Raw genomic sequence first — 23,927 nt, 5'->3', positions numbered from 1 at the left:
TGATGGTTCAGTGGTTAGGACTCAGCACTTTCACTGGCAGGGTCTGGGTTCAATCCCTAGTTCTGATCTCTGGTTGGGGAGCTAAGATCCCTCAAGCTGTGCTGTGAGGAAAAACAAATAAACAAAAAGAATTTCTCATTTTTTGCTTTTGTTAAAAAAGTCATCCAGATCAGTTTGAGTGCAACAGCCTCACTTCACTTGGAAGAAGTTTGTCTAGGATTTTAAAGAAACCAGACTTTTATTGTTGCAGCCCTTACCAAGAGAATGCAGTTAAAAGTAGCTGGAAATGTCTAATTCCAGAAAGGACTTACATGTAATGGGGAGGAGAAAGTTGGAAATTGAGTGGGTGGGCCTGGGTAGAAGCCTAGATTAGATGATTAACTTTGGTTGCCAGAAGGATCTAAGTTGGCCATAGTCAACAGACATAAATATCTGGATCTAGGGGAGCTTCAGAGTTCCAGCTCTGTGGGCCTTGTAGAAGGTAAGTCACTTTACCTGTCTCAGCCTTAGTTTTTTTCATTTGTAGGAAGGGCATAACCTTAAGGAATAGATTTGTAGTGAGGATCAGTTGAGATAACATGTGGTGAAAGGGCTTTCACCCTTTCTAAAGTATTAAAGTCTAAAGTACTTTCTAAAGTACTGCACAATTAGGGATGTTTGGGTCCTCTCACCTCAGGTTTATGAGCCTGAAAAGTCTTAGAACCTGAGTGTTTTATGGTTGTTGTTCAGTCGCTTAAGTCGTGTCTGACTCTTTGCGACCCCATGGACTGCAGCACCTCAGGCTTCCCTGTCCTTCGTTATCTCCCAGAGTTTGCTCAGATTCATGTCCATTGATGCTATCTAACCATCTCATCCTCTGCCGCCCCCTTCTTCTTTTGCCTTTAGTCTTTTCCAGCATCAGGGTCTTTTCCAATGAGTCAGCTTTTCACATTAGGTGGCCAGACTGTTGGAGCTTCAGTTCCTTTTGGTGGCACCTTTCTAATGGAAGTTACTTCTCTGAACCTGCTGCAGTTCATATTTTACTTCAGGTGTACCCTCCAGACTAATATGGACTCTGAGTGTGGACAAATTAGACCCTTAACTCAAGGCTTACTCTAGGCCACAGGAATGCTGTTGATAATGTCTGGGCGCTAGTATTTCACTTCATTTCCGGCCTATACCCCCTTCCTTTTCCTGGCTGTAACCACTTTCCTAGCCCCACCCGCAGACTTGAAATGGCTGACCAGATTGGCCTAGTCCCTACCTGTGTTGATGCATAACAAATTATCCCCAAATGTAGAGGCTTAAAATAGTCAACATTTATTATATCCAGTTTCTGTGGGTTGGGAATCTGGGTGCTGCTTAGCTGGGTGCCTCTGCCAAAGGTCCCTCATGAGGCTGTAGTCAAATTGTTGGGCTGGGGCTGAAGGCTCATTGCGGGGCAAGTATTTGCTTTCAAGCTCATTTATGTTGTTGTTGGTAGGCCTTGGCCCCTTGCCACATGGGCCTTGGCACTGGGCTGCCTCATGACATGATAGTTAGCTTCCCCTAGGACAAGTGATGTAAGAGGGAGTGCCCACTGTGGAAGCTGTAGTCTTTTCATCACCTAATCTTGCAATTGATGTGCCACAACTTCTGCCAAATTCTATAGGTTAGAAGCAAGTCAGTAAGTCTAGCATGAACTCAAAGTGAAAGTGAAAGTAAAAGTTTAGTCGCTCAGTCATGTCTGACTCTTTGTGACCCCATGGATTGTAGACTACCAGGCTCCTCTGTCCACAGGATTTTCCAGGCAAGGGTACTGGAGTGGGTTGCCATTTCCTTCTCCAGAGGATCTTCCCAACCCAGGGATTGAACCCAAGTCTCCCACATTGTAGGCAGACAGCTTACCATCTGAGCCACCAGGGAAGTCCCTTGCTAGAAGAAGCCCTCGCTTAAGCTTAAATGCTCCCTTCTACTTCCAGGGGATTATACAATGGCATGAATACCAAGAGGGTAGGGATCCCTGGGGGCCATCATAGGGGATGCCTGTGACATCATTCTAGGGCCATGATCTTGGGAACAGTGGCTTCTGGGTGCTGAGTCCTCTGAACTTTTCTCTGACTTCCTTTGCCTGCTTCTTAAGAGTCTTGTGGAGTCTTTCTATACTCCCTTTGGTGGTATGTCTGTTTGGTTCATGTATGACTTCATTGCTTTGACATGTAGAGTTGACATGGACCTTCTGTCTGTATTCCTCCTCTGTTTTAAACCCAGTTCTAAACTAGATTTTTATTTTAGGTTCTAGTCATGTCTCCCAACTCCTTGTTTGGTACCTTTGGTTCTGGAGCCCATTGTATAGCCACTGACCTTAGAGCTTTCACTGCCCCAATTTGGCTTCGGAGAGCTAGACATATTAGTGCCATTGAACTGGGACTTACACAATGACAGCTGAAAAACTTACTCTGACCTTTTGGGTTGTTGGTGTTGGGTGCCAGGACTTCACATCCTAGTATGTCAGAGTTGGCAGGGCTTTTAAGTACCATTGCTCCTAAACTCCTCAATTAACATATGACAGGAACAGATTTGCCCAAGATCTCAGTTGGGGCTATAATCTAATTTTGTCTGATTATCATTCAAATGCTGTTCCCACTCTGTGGTGAGCCTCTTTACCCTAGTGCAGCCGGTTTGGGTTGTTAGGAGGTCTGAGACCCATACAGAGGAGGAGCAGAAAGCAGTTCACAATACTGTATAGTGTTCACAGAAATTGCACTGGGTGGAATTGTGGGTATGTCAAGTCAGCTCTGCTTCTGAGGAGCTTCCCTGCCCGGCTAGGGAACTTTTATGTGTGGCACAGAAAAAGCAGCTCAGTAATATCTGTGGCATATGGTGACTAATATCTATGTTCTACACTCCGCTGGCAATCTCAGCTTAAAGCACAGAGATCTGTTTGTTGGGATGTACACGGCAGACTTCCTGAAGGAGGTGGGTCAGAGTGCTGTACTAAGATTGTCACCATTGTTTGGCTCAGCTGGTTGCATTATATATAGATTTGGGGCCTCCACAGGCAGGGTGAACGTATCTAAAGCCCTGTGGGGTTGCTCAGGATCACCTGGAAAGTGCCGAGGGGGTGCTTTCTGAGCACTGAGAATTTGACAAAAGCCATGCCTCTTTTGGCACAACTTCCTAAGGCAGGTGAAACTTGAATAGGGATGGCTGTGGTCCTGTTGTGTTGACCAGAGTGGAGCAGATGTGTGTCAGTGAGAGGCCTGCAGGGGAAAACCTGAAATGAGTCAACAGCACTGCACTTTTGTTTTCTGCTTGGGAGTTTGGACTGGAGATGGTGCAGGCTCTAAAATCCTTCTCGGGGTGCTAGTTTCCTTCTGGGCCCAGACTGCTTTGCCCACTTCATCTTCCTCTGTTCCCCTCTCTACATTTTGGCCTAGCGAGGCTTTTTCCTTTGTCCTGGTCTGCAGAACGCACCTTATCCTGCTTCTCTTTTGCCTTTACTTACAGATATCATTTTACTGCCTCCCAGAATGTCTTCCCCTCTCCTGCCTAACTTCTCAGTCCTCTGTGAAGTGTTCCCTGCCATTAACGCTAGCCACAAGTTCCCTCTCATCTCTGCACTCCAGTAGCACTTGCTATCTACAGCACTCTGTGTGCACTTCTCACCCTGCTTATGCCTCTTAAAACAAGAGGTAGCCTGATGTAGAATCAAGAGCAACAGGCATGACTTGAGTCCTTACTGACATCACAACCCAAACTTCAGTCTCCTCCCTTGAAAATGGGATTAAAATTTGTATGAAGTGGTTGTATAGCTTTTAAAGCCTTTTTTGTTTGTTTGTTTTTTGCATATTTTCCTCTCTCTTGAAGGTAAGAGCCATGTCTATTTTTTTTTTTTTTTACCATAGCACCCATCCTTAGTATCTATCACAACATGGATCAGAGGGTATGTGCCCAGTAGATAACTGTTGAATAAATGGATGAATAATAATGAGTTGATCTTGGGACCGAATAGTCATGGAGGGAGAGTGCCAAGTAAACTGATATCAATTCCTAGGAAAAACTTTGATGAGAGCGCTTTGAGGTAAGGGGTAGAGTTCACGTGGGGGCTTTCTGAGTTCTGTAGGCATTCACTGTTTTTCTACGTCCTGGTACTTCATCCCTATTTATTGAGTACCTACTGAAGCTGCTCTTGGAAATAGTTATCAGTCACACTGCGGGGTGGGCCCGCCCTTGACTCTGGCTGGCAGTTTCTATTTGCCACAGCACTGGCTGCCCTGAGACAGTGACTGTCGCAGAAGTGGAGCAGGGCTGAGTTCCTGGAGGCCTGATATGAGACCTGAGGCAGGGCTTCCTTGGGTCCTGCTGCTCTCTGTCTTCAGTTCCATGGACCGTGTGGGTTTACCACAGAGCAAGCATGAGGCAGCCGGGTGAACAGAACTACTCTCCTTAGCCTGTCCTGTGGGATGGAGGAGGGAGCCTTCTTTCATAGTGGGCTTGTGCAGTAGGGAAGTAGCATAGTCCGGTGAAGATCGCTGGTGTTTTAAATGTTGTCTCTGATTCTGAGAACTCCCTGGGCCTCAGAGAACTCCAGCCTGAGCAGATACCACACCAACTTTCCTTCAAGACACTGGGGAGGGGCCTCTAGGGAGAATTGGGGAAGGAGCAAAGGCCCAAGAGAGCCAGCTGTGCTGTCAGCACGGCCCAACCCAGACGAACCTGTCCCTTTCTCTATGAGCCACGTTTACAGAGCTCCTGGCTGCCTTTTATTGAGTTCTGGCCGAGGTAATGACCAGAAATCTCACTGGCTGGCAGGCCTGAGGCAGGCAGGCAGGCTTCCAAATCTCATATGCCTCTGATTTTCTCCAGTGAGATTCGGTAGCTCTGCTCCTGATTGGCCTCTCTGGGTTATCTCAGGGCTCTCACGAAGCTCTCAGAACTCTCATCACCACTGTGTATGTTAAAACAAATGTGCTAGTGTTTTCCAAGTTCCCAGAACCAGCGTCTAAAATACAGGGTATGGGGGAGCTGGGTGCACTTCAGGTATAACACATACACAAGTTAGAAAGCAGCTTGTGTCTGTGTGTGTACCTGGGCACTCAGACTTCAGGTCTTATTTCAAGAAACCTTTGCTGATAAGGGCAAAGTTCGCTGGAGCTCATATTGCATATCACTAAAGAGATAAGTGTGTAATTAAGACAACTCAAATAACTTCAATGATAAGAATGGTGATGATAGCTACCATTTATTGAACACCTGTTGTAGGCACTGGGGTGGGTACTTTACATCTGTGCAACAGCTCTTAAAGGTGGGCATTTTTCTCATTGTGTGGATGGGGAAACTGTAACTCTGAGAATTTAAGTAATTTTCCCAAGATGACTAAGCCAGGATTTGAATTTTAGGTTTATCTGACCCAGAGGCCAATGCTGTTTCTGTTTTTGTTTAATAACTGTAGGAGGGAAGGAGACAGCTATATGAATTTTAGTAGAGATGTGCGTTTGGATTAAAAAATATACAGCTTATCAGACCATTAGTGACATTAGTTTGTTCTGTCACCTAAGTGGTCTGGAATAAACTGGGATTAGAATTTGTAGGAGATGGGAGAGGGAGTGAGAAAGTGTATTCACTTATACATTCTGCATGGGAGCCTCACATTGATGAAGAGTATAGCTACAGAGTGCTATGTATTCAGTCTCTAGCCTCCAAAAGTAGCATTATGGTTGAGCTCTTGTGGATATAAGCTTTGGGATAGGGTCTGTGTATATTTATATTTATAAGTGTGTGTATATATATATATATATATATATAGCATTCTTCACCTCTTCAGTTAACATTTAACATATGTGTTATACCCTGCCTGGGAAGAGGATTGAGGATAATAGGGAAGTTAGATGTGTACCATTGTTTTTCTTTATCCTAATAAGAGCTCCTCTTTATTGAGCACATACTCTATACCAGGACTGGGTTAAATACTTTCACATACATGATCTTGTTTAATCCTCACAATGGGTCTCCCATTTTATAGCTTATCATGTAAGGCAATCTAGGTTCAGAGCCCTATGGTCCTGTTGGAAAATGGGATCACCTCCACCTGGAGAGGTCAGGGTAGCTGTATGGAGGAGGAAGTGGCAGGTCTTCAGGTACTCCAGGCAGAAATAGAAGGTTTCCTCTGGCTGGGAAGCATTCCACCCAGAGGAAGTGTCATGAATAAAGGCATGGAGTGGGACAAAGTGAAGAGCTTTTAGGACATTAGCTAGTCCAGGTTGGCTGGAGAGTAGCACTTATGAAGGTGAGTACTATAAAATAAGGCCAAAAAAAAAAAAAAGACTGAGGAATGATAATGGAGAACCTCAATGTCAGGCTAAAGAGTTCAGACTTGACTTTATAGGCACTAAGTAGTCCTTGCAGGTGTTGAGTAGGGAAAAGACATGACATGAGTTTTGCTTTAGGAAGATTAATCTCATGGACTACACCAAAGCATTGATGGGATGAGGTTGGAGGCAGGAAGTCTGCACAGGAGACTTTGCAGTTGTTCAAGAGCCGGGATCAGAGTCTGCATTGTGGAGATAGACTCAATAGGACTTAGAGTTTAAGTGTAGGGAGGGAAGAAAAGAGTCAAAACCATGTTTTGAGTGTGGGTAATGAGGTCCCTGGTGGTGCCAGTAATAGAAAATGGCAGTCTGAAGGAGGGCCAATGCTAGAGTGTGATGACTAGGGGGCTGGTTGACCTCATTTGAACTGATAGGCAAGGGCTACACTTCACTGTACTCTAGGAACCAAAGAATTCTCTTCTCTTTGTGCTTTTTTCACTTCACTCCATTTTTGAATGAGTTTTCTGATGCCCAAAGAAGTCAAGGGGTTTTTCTAAGGTCACACAGGAACTACTTGGTGGGTGCCAAGTCTGAGAATCCAGGTCTCTTGCTTTTACCTGTTAAGCTTCCTAACAAAGCTGGGCCTTTACTGCAGGAAAATCAGAGACTCTTGCAGATAGGAAAACCTGGGTTTAGCTCCAGGCTCTGCCATTTTCCATTTGTGAGACCTTGAACAGGTTGCTTTTTCTCTGAGCCTTAGTTTCCAAATTTCCAGTAAAGAGAGTATTAATCTCTACCTCATAGAGACAGTGGAAGATAAGGCACTTTGTAAAACCCTCAAGTGCTGTGTGAGTGTGTTATTCTAGGATTTTGACTTGGTTTGGAGCCATATGTATAGTGAGTATTTTGGCCCAGTGAGAGCAAACTTTAAACACAGTTTTTTGTGGAAGGTCTTTCGTTTTAGGCTTCCTAGGCAACTAACCTTCATTCGGGGCTTTCAGATCAGGGAACATGCTAAGTTTTCCACAGTCACACATCTCTAATTTTCTAGTGTGAAATGAAGTTGCCGAAAGAACATTAAGTGATTTATACCCTTTCAGGTGTTCTTGGCTTGAGAGAAGGTGATTATTATCCCTTTCCCCCAGGCTCTTCTACCAGCCTTCAGCTTCTACCAACCTTCAAGGTCTGTGGGGGCAGAGTGCTAGCTGAATTTAGGCTATGTTTTGAGGGGAAACTCCTGCTAGACTAGAGTAAGCCCTGGCTTGGGACAGAGGTGCCCAGGTGCAGCTGTTGGTCAAAGCTAGTGCCTAGAGTCCTCTTGTGGTCGTCTTTTTGGTTAGCACACATGTTCCTGAGTCCTCTTGAGATGGGCAGGAGGCTGCTTGGGTATCATCAGGTAGCAGGTCTGGTCTGTGGTTGTGTCCACTCATTGTCATAGGAGCAGGCCTGAAACTGGCCATCTTGTCTGATGTTTTGTCACACACCCTCTCAAGGTTTTCTGATTAATAAAATACCTGTTGTAAAAAAAAAAAAAAAAAAAAAAAAAAAACCTGTTTACTGTTTCGTAGCTTCTGTCTTAAAGCAATTTTCCCCCACTGTTTTTCTTGAACCTTTTTTTCATTTTCTTCCCTCTTTCTAGATTAGTCCTCTTGAATTTTCATGGCTTTCTTTATGAAAAATCTAGTTTACTAAAAAAGAACACTAGACTAGGAATTTGCTTGGGCTGTGATACTGTTGACCTTTCTGGGCCTCAGTTTCCCCATGCCAGGTATTTGGGGGAATAACAGAACAGATCTCACAAGGTCAGTGCATGCAGATTTTATGAGATAATGTGACAAGTGTTTAGTCTTATACAAATGTGAGTAATTTATTATTATTAGTTTTCCTCTTCTGAATTATCTGATCATCTATACAGTTCTCTGGTTTTTTCCCTCTTTTTACTACCTTATGTCTCCTAGGTTCTTGCTTTGCCTTATAACCTTGCTTTTTAACTCATAATGATGATCGAAACAGTATGGCCATACTTGGTACAGTTGTAAGGCAGAGGGCTGAGCCTTAGGGAAAGTGACATTTTTTGGTTTTTGAGTATAACATCTTGTCATTAACTTGAACAAGACTCTTTATCCCTCTGTGCCTCAGTTTTTACATTTGCCCCCTGTGTACCCTGCAGCTTGATTCATGTGAGCTTTAAGTCATTTTCATTTTGGAGAATCCCCCTTTAAAATACAAGCGTTACTGGATTGAGGGTACCCTTGAAGTGAGAATCTGGGGTGGAGGGTAGAGCCTTCAAGAGGGCAGTTCTTAGTTTACTAATGCCAGGAAGGTGTCAAGGCCTCAGGCATATTTGATGCTACCTCTCTTGCAGCTCACACCCGGCTTCTCTTCCGGAGCTGAGCTTGTGCCTGTACTTTCAGCCAGAAGTCAGAGCTAGGTAAGGCCTGATTCCCCCAGGAATTCAGTGATAAAAATTAGGGCACTTGAGCAGATCTAATTGGCTGAACTGAGTGAAGGGCAGAGGCTTTCCCTGGGGGCTCCTTTTAATCTCCTGTGGTTATAGACTTTTCAGGTTGGACTAATTAAAATGTTGGCAGCTGGACTCAATACTTTGCTTGCACTAGGTCCTGCTCCAGCCTCCTGGAGTACCAAAAGTTGGCATGGGGTTGTCTTTCCTGGGGAACTGAGGAGTGGGTTTCCATGTCTTCATCTAATGAAAGGCATGATGATGTACTAATATTTGTCCAGAATGGGCTGCCACACATTTCATGGTAGAGAGAGATGTAGGCTGAGACCTGGATCCAGGTATGCCTGGATTTGCTGCTCTCCAGACCTCCAAAGTGCTCTTTCAGGTCAACTGTCTGTTCTGTTAGCCCCCAATGGGCTTTGCTCTGTTAGCTGGCAAGTAATTCCCATTGTACTGGGGTAGTCTTCTCTTTCGTGCATTCCTGTTCTAACCAGAAAAAGGGATATGGATATTTATTAAGTCCTGCCATGTGCCAGGTCAGGGCTGGTGTTTCACACAGTTGTCTCTTGAGATATGGCCGTATCTTTTCATAATGCCCATTTTATAGAGGAAAAAATACTCATAAAAGGAAAGTAATTTGTTTGATGGTCATTACAGCCTGTAAGCAGCTGAACCAGAATTCAAACCCATGTCTCTCTCAAAGCCTCTAGTTACCTTCCTAAGGCAGCACAAACAATTTCATATCCTATCTTTCTTTTAAAAAGTAATTAATTAATTAATTAGGCTGTGATGGAGCTTCATTGTGTCACGTGGGATCATTCCTTGTGGTGCCGGGGCTTAGTTGTGGTGGGCAGACTTAGTTGCTCTGTGGCTGTGGGATCTTAGTTTCCCAACCAGGGATCGAACCCATGTCTCCAGCACTTCAAGGCAGATTCTTAACCACTAGACCACCAGGGAAGTCTCCCCTACCTTTCTAAACTGAGCAAATTTCTTGCCTCTGGAAAGTCTTATCCGATTCCTACAGCCAGAATTATTTTCTTTCCAGAGCACTCTGCTCTTCACTCTTTTCTGGCTGATACCCAGTGAGGCACGGGTATACTTCTCTCACTTGACTGCTGCCACTCCTGCAAGGTAAGGTACTCAGGATGTGTTCACCAAAAACCCAAAGGAAGTTGTAGTGTTGAAATTTCAGTCATTCTGACGGACTGGTAAAGGGGAGGCTTGGGGTATAGTCTTGGCTAATTCCCACATAAAGTCAGGTCTCTCTCTTCTTGGTTTCCCCAGTGTGCCATGTTATTCTGGAGACAGTAGGGCCTTCTAGGCAAGATGCTTTTTGGGTTCCCAAGGGGCAGGCATCTCTTACCTCAGGTCCCTTTCCTTGGTATCTGGCTTTAGTTTCTTTCTTATAGTCTCCCTGTGATTAATAAGAGTTAGAGTAGTGCTCCCTGGAGTACAGTGGTGTGACAGAGCCCTTGGCCTGGCCATGGTTGCTGGAATATTCCTGCTGACTGCGGGTACTTGGGTTCGTTTTGCAAAGAGCAGGCTAAGTTATTAACCCTGTATTTGGGTCTTATGGTTTCTGTAGTCTTTGCCTACTGGTCTGCCTCATTTCATAGGATAAAGACTTTCTTAAAGAAGGCAAGCCTGTGAAGGCATTTTTATCAGTTGAATTATCTTTCTCTTGACTTGAAACACATTATAAAAGTACTTTTGTGCCTTTTTCTGTGCATGTAGCATATATGTTTAGTGTTTAACATCAAACATTTGTTCTTTTGGGAATAAATGGCAGATTAGAACATAACAAAGTATAAACACCTTTAATAGGAAAAAGTAATAAAATATTAATGATAATCAAAATAAATTCAAAAATAAATAGGCTGAAACACAGTGTTCTTTGTTCTGTTTAGATACAATGGGAAATCTGAAATAGCATAATCAAACAGAATGATGTAGATAGTGACATGACACCATTTTATTGCTCCAGTATTAAGAATAGATATGAGATGTCCTTAGGCCAAGGGGAGAAGAATGCATTTTGGGACTAGAGAGAACTGTTCCAGGGTTAGGGTTAGTTCCACTACTCATTTGTGTCTAAGGACACAAGTAACTAGTCAATACTTCCTGTGTGTCTGTTTCCATGTTAAATGAAAGCAATACCTACCTTGTTTAATTTTATGAGGATTAAATAAGACAATGTATGTAAAGTGTTTTGTAAACCCTCAAGTACTGTTGTAGTCATACTCAGTGGGTGCTTGGGTGCGTGCTAAGTCATTTCAGTCGTGTCTGATTCTTTGCAACCCTATGGACTGTAGCCCACCAGGCTCCTCTGTCCATGGGATTCTCTGGGCCAGAATATTGGAGTGGGTTGCCATTTCCTTCTCCAGGGGAATCTTCCCAACCCAGGCATGGAACTTGCTTCTCTTATGTCTCCTGCATTGGCGGGCAGATTCTTTACCATTAGCGCCACCTGGGAAGATGGGTACTCAGTGGGTGACTGGAGCCAATTTGTTAGCACTACCAGAAAGCTTTTGGTTTAAGATATGGCTTCCCGGGTGGCTCAGACGATAAGGAATCTGCCTGCAATGCGAGAGACCTGGGTTTGATCCCTGAGTTGGGAAGATACCCTGGAGGAGGGCATGGCAACCCACTCCAGTATTCTCGAGTGGAGAATCCCCACGGACAAAGGAGCCTGGTGGGCTACAGTCCCTGGGGTCTCAAAGAGTCGGGCATGACTGAGCGACTAAGCACAGCACATGGCTTAAACCTATGACATAGGTGGGAAGAAGGGTGCTGAGTTGCTGAATAAGTCATTGAATGCTGTTTGGGCAGCACTGAAGAGGAATTTCAGTGAGGTGAGGGAAATGGCCACATTCTTCCCTTCATTCTGTATCTGTTGAGTCCTGCCTGGTGGAGGAGAAAGAAATACAGATGTGTCCCTATTAAATGTGTGGTATGCTAAATACAGAGGATTCTTGGCTGAGGAATGAAAGCACCATAAAAACAGGAGTTTTTGTCTGTTTTATAACCTGCTGTGTTTTTACTCAAGAGTAGTGCTTGGCACGTAGTAGGTGCTCGATAAATATTTGTGGAAAGAAAGGCTGAGTTTTGGAATCAGACAGGCTGGGTTCATATGTGGGCTGTGCCTTCACCAGCCTCTTCCCTGAGCAAATTGCTTAATCTCTCTGATGCTGTTTCCTCGTTTATAAAATGGGACTAGGATTAGCTCTCATAGAGGATTTTTGGGGGAATTTTCTTTTTTTTTTTAAGTAAAAGTTTTAAAACTTTTGTACAAGTCCTAGTAAATGCTCAGTGGAAGGTAGTTCCTTTTGATTTCCCTTCCTGGTTTGCAAAGTATAATGGAAGCAGCGAGGATGAAGCAGAACTGCTCGGGGAGCCTGGCTAATGACTTCACAGGATTGATCTGACCATGTCTTTCTAATGTGTGAGATTAGAGTTTTTGGTATTATTTCCCCACAAGTGGAAGTCCTTGGGATTGAGCAGGAGTGTTGGAATGAATATGCTTTGCTTCTGTGTTTCCCATGGTCTTGGTGGGAGGGCTGGCTCTTGTCTTTCAAGGCAAGGTAATGTTTGCACTTCTGGTTTGTGCAGAGACTGTTTCCAGAAAGAGTAATTTACCCTGGAGAGTCCGGACTCACCTGATTTGGATTAGGCTCACCCCCCACGACACACACACACACACACCCTCAGTTATTGTTAGTTATAGCCTTTGAAAGGTGCCCTCAGCTTGACTTCTGTTCGGATCAGTTATAAATTCTCACAGAACTTGGAGCAGAGTGTGTTTGCATGAGTTAATCAGGTATTTACGAGTTGACCTTTGCTAGTAAAAACCTAATTTTCCCTTATGCCTGAGTGACTCCAGTAGGCTGAGGGCCTCGTTCTGAGACATTCCTGGAACTGTTGGAAGCTGCCGCAGGTTTCCCTGCCCTTTTTATACGTGCACAAGACCAGTGGGGTCTATTTGCCCTTCAGCAAGGGTGGTCAGCACCTCTCCCTTTTAGCCTGTGACACTGGACATATCACTGTCCTTTTCTTTTATCAACATTTAGACTTCAGAGCTTTCTCTTCTGGTTTAATTTCTTGGAGGATGAGTAAGCAGGGAGGAATTGTCTGGCCATCAGACAACTGACTTGAAGCCACTTGGCACGAAGTGGGTGAAGAACATGTTTCCGGACAGGGGTAGTCAGGCATTGGGTAAGTTAGGGCTAGTTTGGGGGTCACGTGGACCTGCCTTCTAGAACAGAGTTTGTGGGTGCTCTGGCTGTGTCCTCAGTGCCCTCCTTGGGGACCTGAGCATTGCCACAGGGAGATCTCACATGTGGGCTTGAGGAAAGGAGATGGAGGGAAGAAAAGGAACTTTGCTGAGCTGTTGCTTTATGCTAGGTGCTTTAGAACAGTTATTTCCTTTAATTTTTACAACAACCTGGTGAAGTTTACGGGTGAAGTCCCTAGAATTTCAGCAGCTTTCCCAAGGTCACAGAGCTGGTGAATGATAATGGTAAAGTTACCATTTGTTGTATGTCAAGATGCCACATACCAAGTTTCTTTTTTTAAGTACTTTATATTTAGCACTCACCACCATCCTATAAAAGATTATTATTACTTCTACATTACCAATGAGGAAACTGGGAATTAGAGAACTTTGGTTACTTGATGAAGATCACTCATCTAGCAATAGCGGCACAGGGACTTGAATCTAAAATTCTGTGATTATGGAGAATTCCCTGGTGGTCCATTGGTTAGGACCCTGTGCTCTAGTTGTCAAGGGCCCTGGTTCAGTCCTTGATCAGGGAACTAAGATCCCATAAGCGGTGTGACTGTAAAAAACAAAACAAAACAACCCCCTCCCCACCACCAAGAATTCTGTGATTATAAAGCTTGTTCTTTGATGTCCATATCACTGCAGCTAGAAGAGTAGGATTCAAATACACAGTCACGAGAGCATGGTTCATGTCTTATTCCATCTCTGCATCCTTATAATCTATAATGCGCCTATCATATTATTAACTGATCATATTATTAGCACTGAGTAAATGTTTGCCATGAAATCCAGCTCTGCTCTCCCCCACTGTCCCCGGTTGCTGACTACATCCTGCGCCAGCATCTTGGCCTGACTGTCTTCTCTCCAGTCTGTCCTTACCTTCCCTGCCCACTGTGGCTGCCCTGACCTCCCAGCACACAGTGTCGGAACCACCTCTGTTGCTCTCTTGCTTCTTCACCCTTCTTTCCCTGGCTCTTGGTTTTCGCTGCCACCATTTGTTCTCCAGCCCCGTTCAATCCTATCTGTTCTCTTCTCTGACTAATCCCAGAAACTGGCCCTATCCAAACTATAATCTTCTTAGTCTGTGCCATATCATTTGGTGCCTAATTAACTATACTGTTTCACCTTCTAATTGTTTCATGGACATTGATCTCTCTCCAGCTAGCTTGTGATAATAATATTATAATGACCCCTCAGATTAATTGGTGCTTCACATTTTTCAAAGCACTTTCCTATTTAAGACTTGTTTTTTTTTTTTGATTGTCATGTCAATAGTAAACCTGTGAAATTTGAAGAAAGGAATTTGTTATTTCCAGATTATAGCAGAAAAAACAAATGCAAAGGAGGCAGATGACTTCCCACGGTCACGTAACTAATGAGGGGCAGAACTGAGACTAGGTCTTTGGTCTGCTGATTTCTGACTTGGTGTTTTGTGCCTTCCACATTTCTCCCTGGCATTTCTCCTTCTACCTTCAAGGGCTATCCAAGGAAGAATATCTATGTTTAGGTTTTTAGAAGGCTTGATTGGCAACCTGGGGAATGGTGGAATGGGCTAGATAGCAATCTCAGGTACTTCTTGCTAGTGTCAGTACCCTAGGTTGCTACTGCCTAAGAGAGATTCTGTCCCAGAGCTACTAGGATTAATGTTAAACTGAAAAGCATTTATTTATTTTGAGTGGCCAGAGCATTTTCTCATGGACAACCAGGAAATAGTTGGGGTGGGATGTATGATGCTGGCCAGTTTTGTGTCCTGCAATGGCATGAACTTTGGAAGCATGCAGACCAGAGTTTAAAATCTGGCTTTGCCATTGTTTATTAGCCTCATGACCCCAGGCAAAACATTAATCTGTATGAGCCTTAGGGCTGTTGTGAGAATGTAATTAAAGGCCACATAGAGGCCCTTAAGAAAAGAAGTATTTGTTGGTGGCTTTTACTGTCAATATAACTATAAATATAAAGCATGAGGAGCCTGGGGAAGATGTGCCCGTGACCCTTGCAGGTTACTCCTCATGGCTTGAGTTCCAGGCTTCAGTGATGATATGCCTGCTACACTATAGCCTTTTGGCTGACAGGGCTGAGCTTGAATGCTGAGCCCAAAGTCTCCAGTGCCTCCTGAGGGCAATAAAAACAGCTTGTGGATAGCTAGGGGATGGCTTCAGGGTCGGACTTTGGGAGTTAAATCTTTATTGCTTTTCTGAAAGACTTTGGCATTAGAATGGTTGCTTTGGAAAAGTTGAGAACCCACTTGTTATTGAGAGATTTTTGTTATTTCTGAAACTAGATTTTGTTCCAAAATTGTTTGTGAATTACTTCTCTATTCTTCTTGAACTCCTTTCCCTACCCCAAAGGAAAGAAACCAAATTCATATTGTTGTGTGATGCCTGTGTCTTTGGTCTCCCTGGTCACCCAGCTTCTAGCTCCTTTCTCAGAGATAGCACAACTCCAAACTGCTGCTTCAAGAGAGGTCATTCAGCCCCTTACCCCCTGCTCCACCCATGCCTGATTTGTAGGAGAAACAGAATAGGTACACACGGACCTTATTTATAAGGATGTTTGCCTTCTCTTGGCTTCCCTGATAGCTCAGTTGGTAAAGAATCTGCCTGCAATGCAGGAGACCCTGGTTTGAGTCCTGGATCAGGAAGATCTGCTTTCTCACTGGGGACTTTTGACGACTTGACATGGGGAATGACTAGAAAATGAGAACAAGGGAACATAACTCATTGCTAAAATGGCAGGTTTGGATGGCTGTCGGATGGGGGGGCAAGCTTCCTGGAAGGGCAGGAAGGAGCAGTTGGATATAAAAACAGTTGCTTCTGAGTTTTTCCTTTTAGAATATGATGCCATGAGCCATTCATCTTTTTCTTAAAATTGAGGTGAAATTCGCATAACATAAAATTAACCATTTGCATACACAGTTCAGTGGTATTTAGTACATTCACAGTGTTTTATAACCACCGTGTCTATCTGGTTCCAAACCATGTTCATAACCCCACGGGAAACCCACATCCATGAAGTAGTTGCTCCCGTTTCTCCCTGTCCCCTCCCCTTGCAGCCACCAATCTGTGTTCTGTCTCTATGGATTTATCCCTCTTCTGGACATTTTGTATAAATGAAGTCATATTTCTGACTTTTTGTGTTTGGCTTCTTTTACTGTAGTGTAATATTTTGGAAGTTCATACATGTCGTAGCATGCAGAATGAAGCAGTGCTTCATCCCTTTCTATGGGTAGCTAATATTCCATTGTATGTATTTACCACAGTTTATTTACTCATCTGTTGCTAGACATTTGGGCTATTTTCACCCTTTGACTGTTGTAAGTAGTGCTGCTAAAAACATGTGTATACACGTCCTTGTTTGAGTACCTATTTTCAATTCTTTTGGGTATACACTAGGAGTAGAATTGCTGGGTCATATGGTAATTCTATGTTTAAGTTTTTGAGGAACTGCCAAACTATTTTCCATTCTGGCTGAACCACTTTATACTCCCACCAGCAATATACAGGGCTCCAATTTCTCTTCATTTTCACCAACGTTTGTTGTTTTCTGTTTTTTTTTTTTTATCGTCCTAATGGGTATGAAATGGTATCTCATTATGGTTTTGATTTGTGTTTCCCCGATGACTAATGATTTTGAACATTTTTTCCACTTAGGGAGAAATTTTTGTCCATTTTAAAGATGGGTTTTGTCTTTTTGTTATTGAATTGCGTAATGGTTCACTTTATGTGTGAACTTGATTAGGCTAAGGGATACCTAGATAACTGATAAAACATTATTTCTGGGTGTATCTGTGAGGGTCTCTTTGGAATCTGTGAGCATTTGAATCAGTAGACTGATTAAAGAAGATCACCCCTGGGACGTCACTGGTAATTCAGTGGCTAAGACTGCTCCCAAATGTTGGGGGCATGGGTTTGATCCCTGGTCAGGGAACTAGATCCCATATGCCACAGCTAAGACCCGGCACAGACAAATAAAAAAATATATGTTAAAAAAAAGAAAAAGATCACCCTTAGCAGTGCTGGTGGGCATAATCTAGTCCATGGAGGGTCTGAATAGAACAAAGAGAGGAGGAAGGTGAGTTTATTCTTACTATTTGAGCTGAGACGTCCGTTTTCTCCTGTGCGCATATGACGGAGCTCCTGGCTTTTGGACTCAGACTGGGACTTATACCATCACTGCTCGTACTCCCTCAACCCCCTCCCATTCTCAGGCCTTTTGACTTGGTCTGAATTATACTACCAGCTTCCTGGTTCTCAAGATTACCAGTGGCAGAGCGTGGGAATTTTTGACCTCCATGATTGTGTGGGCCAATTCCCATAATAAGTCTCTTGTATATGTGTCTACATATATGCTTATCCTATTGATTCTGTTTCTCTGGAGAACGCTAATATAAAATTTGCAGTGTTCTTTATGTATTTTGGATACTAGATCTTTTATAAAAACATTATTTTGGGGCAAACCTTCCTTGACCGTAAAAATCACTCACTAATAATAGACACAGAAAGCAAACATATAGTTACCAAAGGGGAAAGATGGGGAGAAAGGTAAATTGGGAATTTGGGGTTAACAGATACATACTACTATACATAAAATAGATAAATAACAAGGACTTACTGTATAGTATAGGGAACTATGTTCGATATCTTGTAATAACTTATGGAGAAGAATATGAAAAAGATATAAATATATATCAATTTGCTATATATATGGAGAATATGAAAAAAAAAATCAATTTGCTATATACCTGAAACATTGTAAATCACCACAACTTCAAAAAAAAAAAATCACTCACTGATCTTTCAATATTTGTAGAGCTTTCATGTCTTTTCAGCCTATGCTTATGTTTTTCCTTTTGTCTGGAATATCCCTCCCTCCTTCTATGGTGACTGAAATGATAATTGTTCTTCTAGCTTCAGGTCAACTGTTACCTCCCCTGTGAAGCTCTCCCAGGCCCTTTTTTCTTCTTCCAGTAGTTAGATGCCTTCTGTGAAAATTGCTATAATGTACACTTTTTCATTGTCTGCTTCAAACCACTAGATTGTATTTTGAGAGTCAGGGATTGTATTCTGATTCCTTTCTGTCCTTATCACCAGCATATGCCTGGCATATAGTAGATGTTAATAAATGCTGAATGAAATGAGCATTGACTGGAATTTGAGTGTAGACTGTAGGCTTAGCAGAAATGGTGTAGAGGGGATCAGTTGGGGCTGCATGAGAATTATTCATTCATAAAATAAATATTAAGCAATTACTGTGTGCCAGGAACTCTGCTAGGCACATGATATATAATAGAAATAAGAATAATAGCCTCTGTTGTCTTATAGTCAAATAGGAAGATAGGCAATAAATGAGTAGACATGTAATATAATTTCAGGTAGTAATAAGTTCTAGAAAACAAGATAAAGCAGTGCAAAGGCTTACAGTGATGAGGGTACTATTTTAGGTAGAGTGGTCATAGACAGCCTCTCATTGCTTGGCTCTTTAAGTCAACTCACAGGGGTCTGGACCAAAAATCAGAGGATCTGGGTTCTTCTGTCTCTGTTCCTTTATGACTTAGCACAACTACATACATTTCAAGGTTGGCGTTTCCTTGCGTATAAAATGTGGGCAGGAATCCCTGTCTTGGGATTATGGGGAGTATTGTAAAGATTCAGTGAACTAATGGACGTTGAAAGTTAATGAACACTTTAAGTGGTGATAGCCTGATGCTTGGCTCTTCCCTTCCTGAATCAAGAGAATGAGTGAGTGGTGCGGGAGCCAGCCAGGTGTTTTCAGCACCTTGAAGACCAAGGAACTGGCTTACAGTAGAAACTGCTTTGTCACCTTATTCAGAACACTGGCTTATGAAGCCCTCATTCAGGGGCTGAGTTGTTCAGTCGCTCAGTCCTGCCTGACTCTTTGCACCCCCATGAACTGCAGCACGGCAGGCTTCCCTGTCCTTCACCATCTCCCAGAGCTTGCTCAAACTCATGTCCATTGAGGCGGTGATGCCATCCAGTCATCTTGTTCTCTGTCATCTCTTTCTCCTCCTGCCTTCAGTCTTTCACAGCATCTTTTCCAGTGAGTCAGTTCTTCGCATCAGGTGGCCAAAGTATTGGAGCTTCAGCCTCAGCATCAGTCCTTCCAATGAATATTCAGGACTTATTTCCTTTAGGATTGACTGGTTTGATCTCCTAGCAGTCCAAGGGACTCTCAAGAGTATTTTCCAACACCATAGTTCTCACCACACTGAGAGTGAAACCCATACTCCAAGTGGGCTCTATATAAATTGGCAAAATGCTGGAGAGGGTGTGGAGAGAATGGAACTCTTCTACACTGTTGGTGGGAATATAACTTTTTATAGCCTCTATGGAGAACAGTATGGAGGCTCCTTAAAAAACTAAAAATAGAGCTATCATATGACCCTGCAATCCCACTCCTGGACAAAAACATGGTCTGAAAGGATACTTGCCCCCCTGTGTTCATTGCAGCACTGTTTACAATGGCCAAGACACAGAAACAACCTAAATGTTCATCAGCAGATGAATGGATGAAGAAGATGTGGTACATACATACAATGGTGTATCACTCAGCCACTGAAAAGAATGAAATAATGCCTTTTGCAACAGCATGGATGGACATAGAGATTGTCATACCAAGTGAAGTGAATCAGATGGAGAAGGAAAAATATTGTATGACATCCCATACCTGTGGAATCAAGAAGAAATGATATAAGTGAACTTATTTACAAAACAGAAACAGACTCACATACTTAGGGAATGAGCTTATGGTTGCAGGGGGGTATAGGGGGAAGAGATAGGAAGTTTGGGATCAACACGTACACACTGCTATATTTAAAGTGGGTAATATACAAGGACCTACTGTATAGCACATGGAACTCTGCTCAGTGTTATGTGGCAACCTGGATGGGAGGGGCGTGTGGGGAAAAGTGGATATGTGTATATGTATGATTGAGTTCCTTTGCTGTACCCCTGAACTATCACAACATTGTTAATGAGCTATACTCTTATACAAAATAAAAAGTCGTTAAAAAAATAACATTAATAAATAATGTTAATAAAAAATAACATTAATAAAAAGAGAATAGCCTAGAAAATTTGAAGTCTGTTTAGCTCAGCCCCCAGGAAGGAAAATGTCATTACTCTCCAGTACGATGCTTGTGTTCTCTTTCTGTCTTTTTCTCTTACACTTGCTCTTGCTCTCTCTCATTTTGACCTTATTTCCTGCTGTGTCTGAATCCAACAAAAGGGAGTTATAGTGATCAATGGGCTTCCCAGGTGGCACTAGTGGTAAAGAACACACCTGCCGATGCAGGAGATGCAAGAGAGATAGGTTTGATCCCTGGGTCAGGAAGATCCCCTGAAGGAGGGCACGGCAACCCACTCCAGTATTCTTGCCTGGAGAATTCCATGGACAGAGAAGCCTGGCGGGCTACCATCCACAGGGTCGCAAAGAGTCAGACACGACTGCAGAGACTTTAGCACGCATGCACACACAGTGATCAGCAGTCCTCCAGAAACATTTAAATTGAACGGCTTGCTTTGAGTTCTGCTTTTTGCTGTACTGTGGGCAACAGTTATTTTTGTTTTGGTCTCTATTATTGTTTTGGGGGAATGGACAAATAAATCAGAAAATTTTCCTAACTAGTTAGAGCAACTGAATATAAAACTTTTTGGTCTCTATTATTGTTTTGGGGGAATGGACAAATAAATCAGAAAATTTTCCTAACTAGTTAGAGAGCAACTGAATATAAAACGTAAAAGGAGAGAATAGTGTGGACTGGAGTAATTTAAGAAGACTTTCTGAAGGAGATGGTGCTTGAATGGGCCTTGAGTGTAGAATGAATAGATTTAGATTAGTGGTTCTTTTTCATGCTTCTTTAATGAAGTCTTCCCCCACCCTCATATCCTGATGTGACTTTTCTTTTGATGTCTCTTAGTTCTTTTTTGGACTTCATTTGTGCCATTAACACATCTTATTATAAGCATTGGGGTTTATTGCAGCGGTTAAAAAGACAGACTTTGGAGTCAGATTTTGTGGATTTAAATCATGGCTCTATTTACTAGCTGTGTGACTTTAGGCAAGTTATTTAACTCTTAAAAGCCTTGATTTTCCCATCTATAAAGTGGGAATGATACTTACATGAAGTTGTTTTGATGATTAAAAGAGATAATCTCTGTATAGGTCTTGATGCAGTGTCTGATCCCTTATAAACATCTATTAAATGTTAGCTGTAATCATTCTATTTATTTTTAAATAAATAAATTTTTTAAATAAATAAAATTTGAAATAAAAATTTTAAAATTGTTCCATCTATTATTTATTATTTTTATTTTTAAATAAATACATAAATAAATTTTTAAATAAAAATTTTAAAAATGTTCTATTTATCTTATTCTAGTTTAGCACTGTTCAGTAGTACTTTCTTTCTGTAATGATCGGAATGTTCTATATCTTTACTGTCTGATATAGTAACCACTAGCTAAGATGGTAGCCACTGGGCTTCTGCAGGTGTGCCAACCATGGAAGGTCCTGACAGTGAGGAAAGCAGAGGAGTGAGTTAAAGTGTTTTAAAAGGTAATTTCGCCCATCTCTAGTTAAGCATAGAGTTACCATATGAACCGGCAGTTCCATTTACAGGTATATACTCTTGAGAATTGAAAACGTGTATATAAAAACTTTTACACAAATGTTAATAGTAGTATTATTGATAATAGCTAAAAAGTGGAGACAACCCAGGTGTACATCAACTGATGAATAAACAAAATGTGATATATCCATATAATTGAATATTATTCAGCTATAAAATGGAATGACGTACTGATACATGCTACAATGTGGATGAACCCTGAAAACATTATGCTTGGTGAAAAGGGCACATATTATATGATCCATCTAAATGAAATGCCCAAAATAGGTATATATATATCTATATCTATTTAGAGAGAGAGGAAGAGAGAGAAAGAAAACAGATTAGAGTGGTTGCCATGGGCTAGAGGGTAGGCAAAATGGGGAGTGACTGCTGGTGCATATGGGGTTTCTTTTGGGGGTGATAAAAATGTTCTGAAATTAGATTGTGGTAATGGCTGCACAACTTTTGTAAGTATACTGAAAACCACTGAATTATGTACTTTAAGTGGATGAATTGTATCTAAATAAAAACAAAGATAATTTGGGTGTGCTAAAAACTGTTGGTTTTAACAGAGTTGTAAAAAGTTATAATTTATTTTCTTTTCTGATTGAAAGTTTCTCCCCAGGACCTCAGCCCACCAAGGTGAGGACTTAGGGGCCCGTTCCCAGTTTGAGATGTGAGCCTGAACAGGATTTTAGGCATGGCTCACCAGTGGGTGGGTGGAGGGTGCAGCGTACTACTGCTTTGGTTCAAGGGGACTTTTCCTGCCTTTGGCTGGGATGGGCATGGATGAGTCACCCCCTGTAGCGTGAGGGATGTGGGATGTGAAGAATGAGCTGTCATCTCCTTTCTGATGACATCCTGAGTGTCACACAGTGGTAGGCCAAATATAGGTGCCGAACCATTTGGCCTGAATTCTTTATGGAGAATTCCCTGGGAACCAGCTGAGGACATGGAGAAAGAGAGATAATCTCAGCCTGTGGGAAAGGTGAAACCAGGTGAGAAATGCCAGTGACAGATACACTTTTCACCTTTTCATAGATGAGCCACTGAAAGCTCAAGGGAAGTTGATTTTCTTTTTCTTCACGCGGTAAACAGCTATTGGTGGATTACCCTGTGGCTGGTCCATGGGTCTTGTGCTCAAGGAGTTTCCAAACACACCCAGGAGATGAAACAGACAGCTCGGATGTCAAGATGCATCCAGGGAACAGTTCAGACAGGATCGTGCACAGCCAAAGGAGGGAGAGATGGCTGTGAGGTTGGTGATAAGAGAGGAAGTCTGAACCTAGGGCTCCAGGAGAGTAGCATGTTCTGGGTGGGGACTGCCGGGAGAGTAAGGCAGATACATTCTTGTCCTTACACTTCCTGTCCTGTTTGTTACACTTCCTGCTCATTTTCGCGCTACAACAAACAGGCCTTTGTGCTCCTAATCTAAGTGTGTCCCTGTGCGGGGCAAAACTGGAGACGCTGGCATTATGAGAGCTGAGCCCTGTCTCCAGAAGTGCTTAATGTGTTGGAGGAGACAGACCTGGAGACAGCTGACTCTAACGACATGTATCAGGGTGTGTAATAGACAGGGATGGACTTGGTGTGTAAGGCTGCAGGCTGACTGACTCTGATTTGGGATTAGGTAAGGCTACCCTTAAATACGCCCTGAGACAGGCCTTGGTGGAGAAGCCTCTTACGATCATTGCCAAAAGATGAAGCAGAGATATAGAATGCTTCTTGTTTTTTTGGGTGTAGGCTGCTTTGGAGGTTTTTCATTTGCTCTCAGATTTGACAAAAGAATAGAGGATCTGTGTTCGGGAATAGCCCTCTCTCTCCCTGCCACCCCTTCAGGCAGTGCTGAGCTGACTGCAGAAGGCCCTTGTCTGTCCTGCACTTGTTCCATTGCTGTTTTGGAAAGATGAAGCTTGAGAGGTGCCAGAGCTATGCCAGTTGCTATGGGGCCGGAAACAGGTGAGGCTTCTAGCCCTGTTGAGTTAAGGAGTAAGGGGTTTGTCGTCTTCAGCCAACTTAAGGCTTGCCTTTGCAATGAAACTGGATAAGTAGTTCACACAGCTTGTTTTTCATTTGGGGCTATTTTCAGCCCTGGAGCCCAGCAAGGTGGAATGATTGAGATGCTTTTGTGGGGTTCAGGCTTTTGCTAGATTGTATTTGCCAGGATATGGGCCCAGCCATTTCCCAGGAGATCAGCTTTTCTAAACAAGCAGTGCTAAAAGGAAGGAGGCTTTCCTTCCTTCTCAGTGGGGAGCATAGGAAATGTGACAGTGGGTGTTCAGTTTAATA

General features: G+C 42.8%; 1 protein-coding gene and 1 long non-coding RNA gene across 4 annotated transcripts in view; both read left to right on the top strand.

The window, feature by feature from the left end:
* STIM1 (stromal interaction molecule 1) overlaps positions 1 to 23,927 on the top strand; it is a 200,748-nt gene that overhangs the window by 8,558 nt on the left and 168,263 nt on the right. The window lies entirely within an intron of this gene.
* On the top strand, positions 11,504 to 19,935 carry LOC122696148. The gene is made up of 3 exons (XR_006341700.1): positions 11,504 to 11,517; positions 15,558 to 15,560; positions 19,800 to 19,935. It is a non-coding gene; the product is annotated as an uncharacterized LOC122696148 (long non-coding RNA).

Source organism: Cervus elaphus, chromosome 1 (genome assembly GCF_910594005.1).
Source record: "Cervus elaphus chromosome 1, mCerEla1.1, whole genome shotgun sequence".
NCBI classification, from domain to species: domain Eukaryota; kingdom Metazoa; phylum Chordata; class Mammalia; order Artiodactyla; family Cervidae; genus Cervus; species Cervus elaphus.
This window is presented reverse-complemented; position numbering and strand designations above follow the sequence as displayed.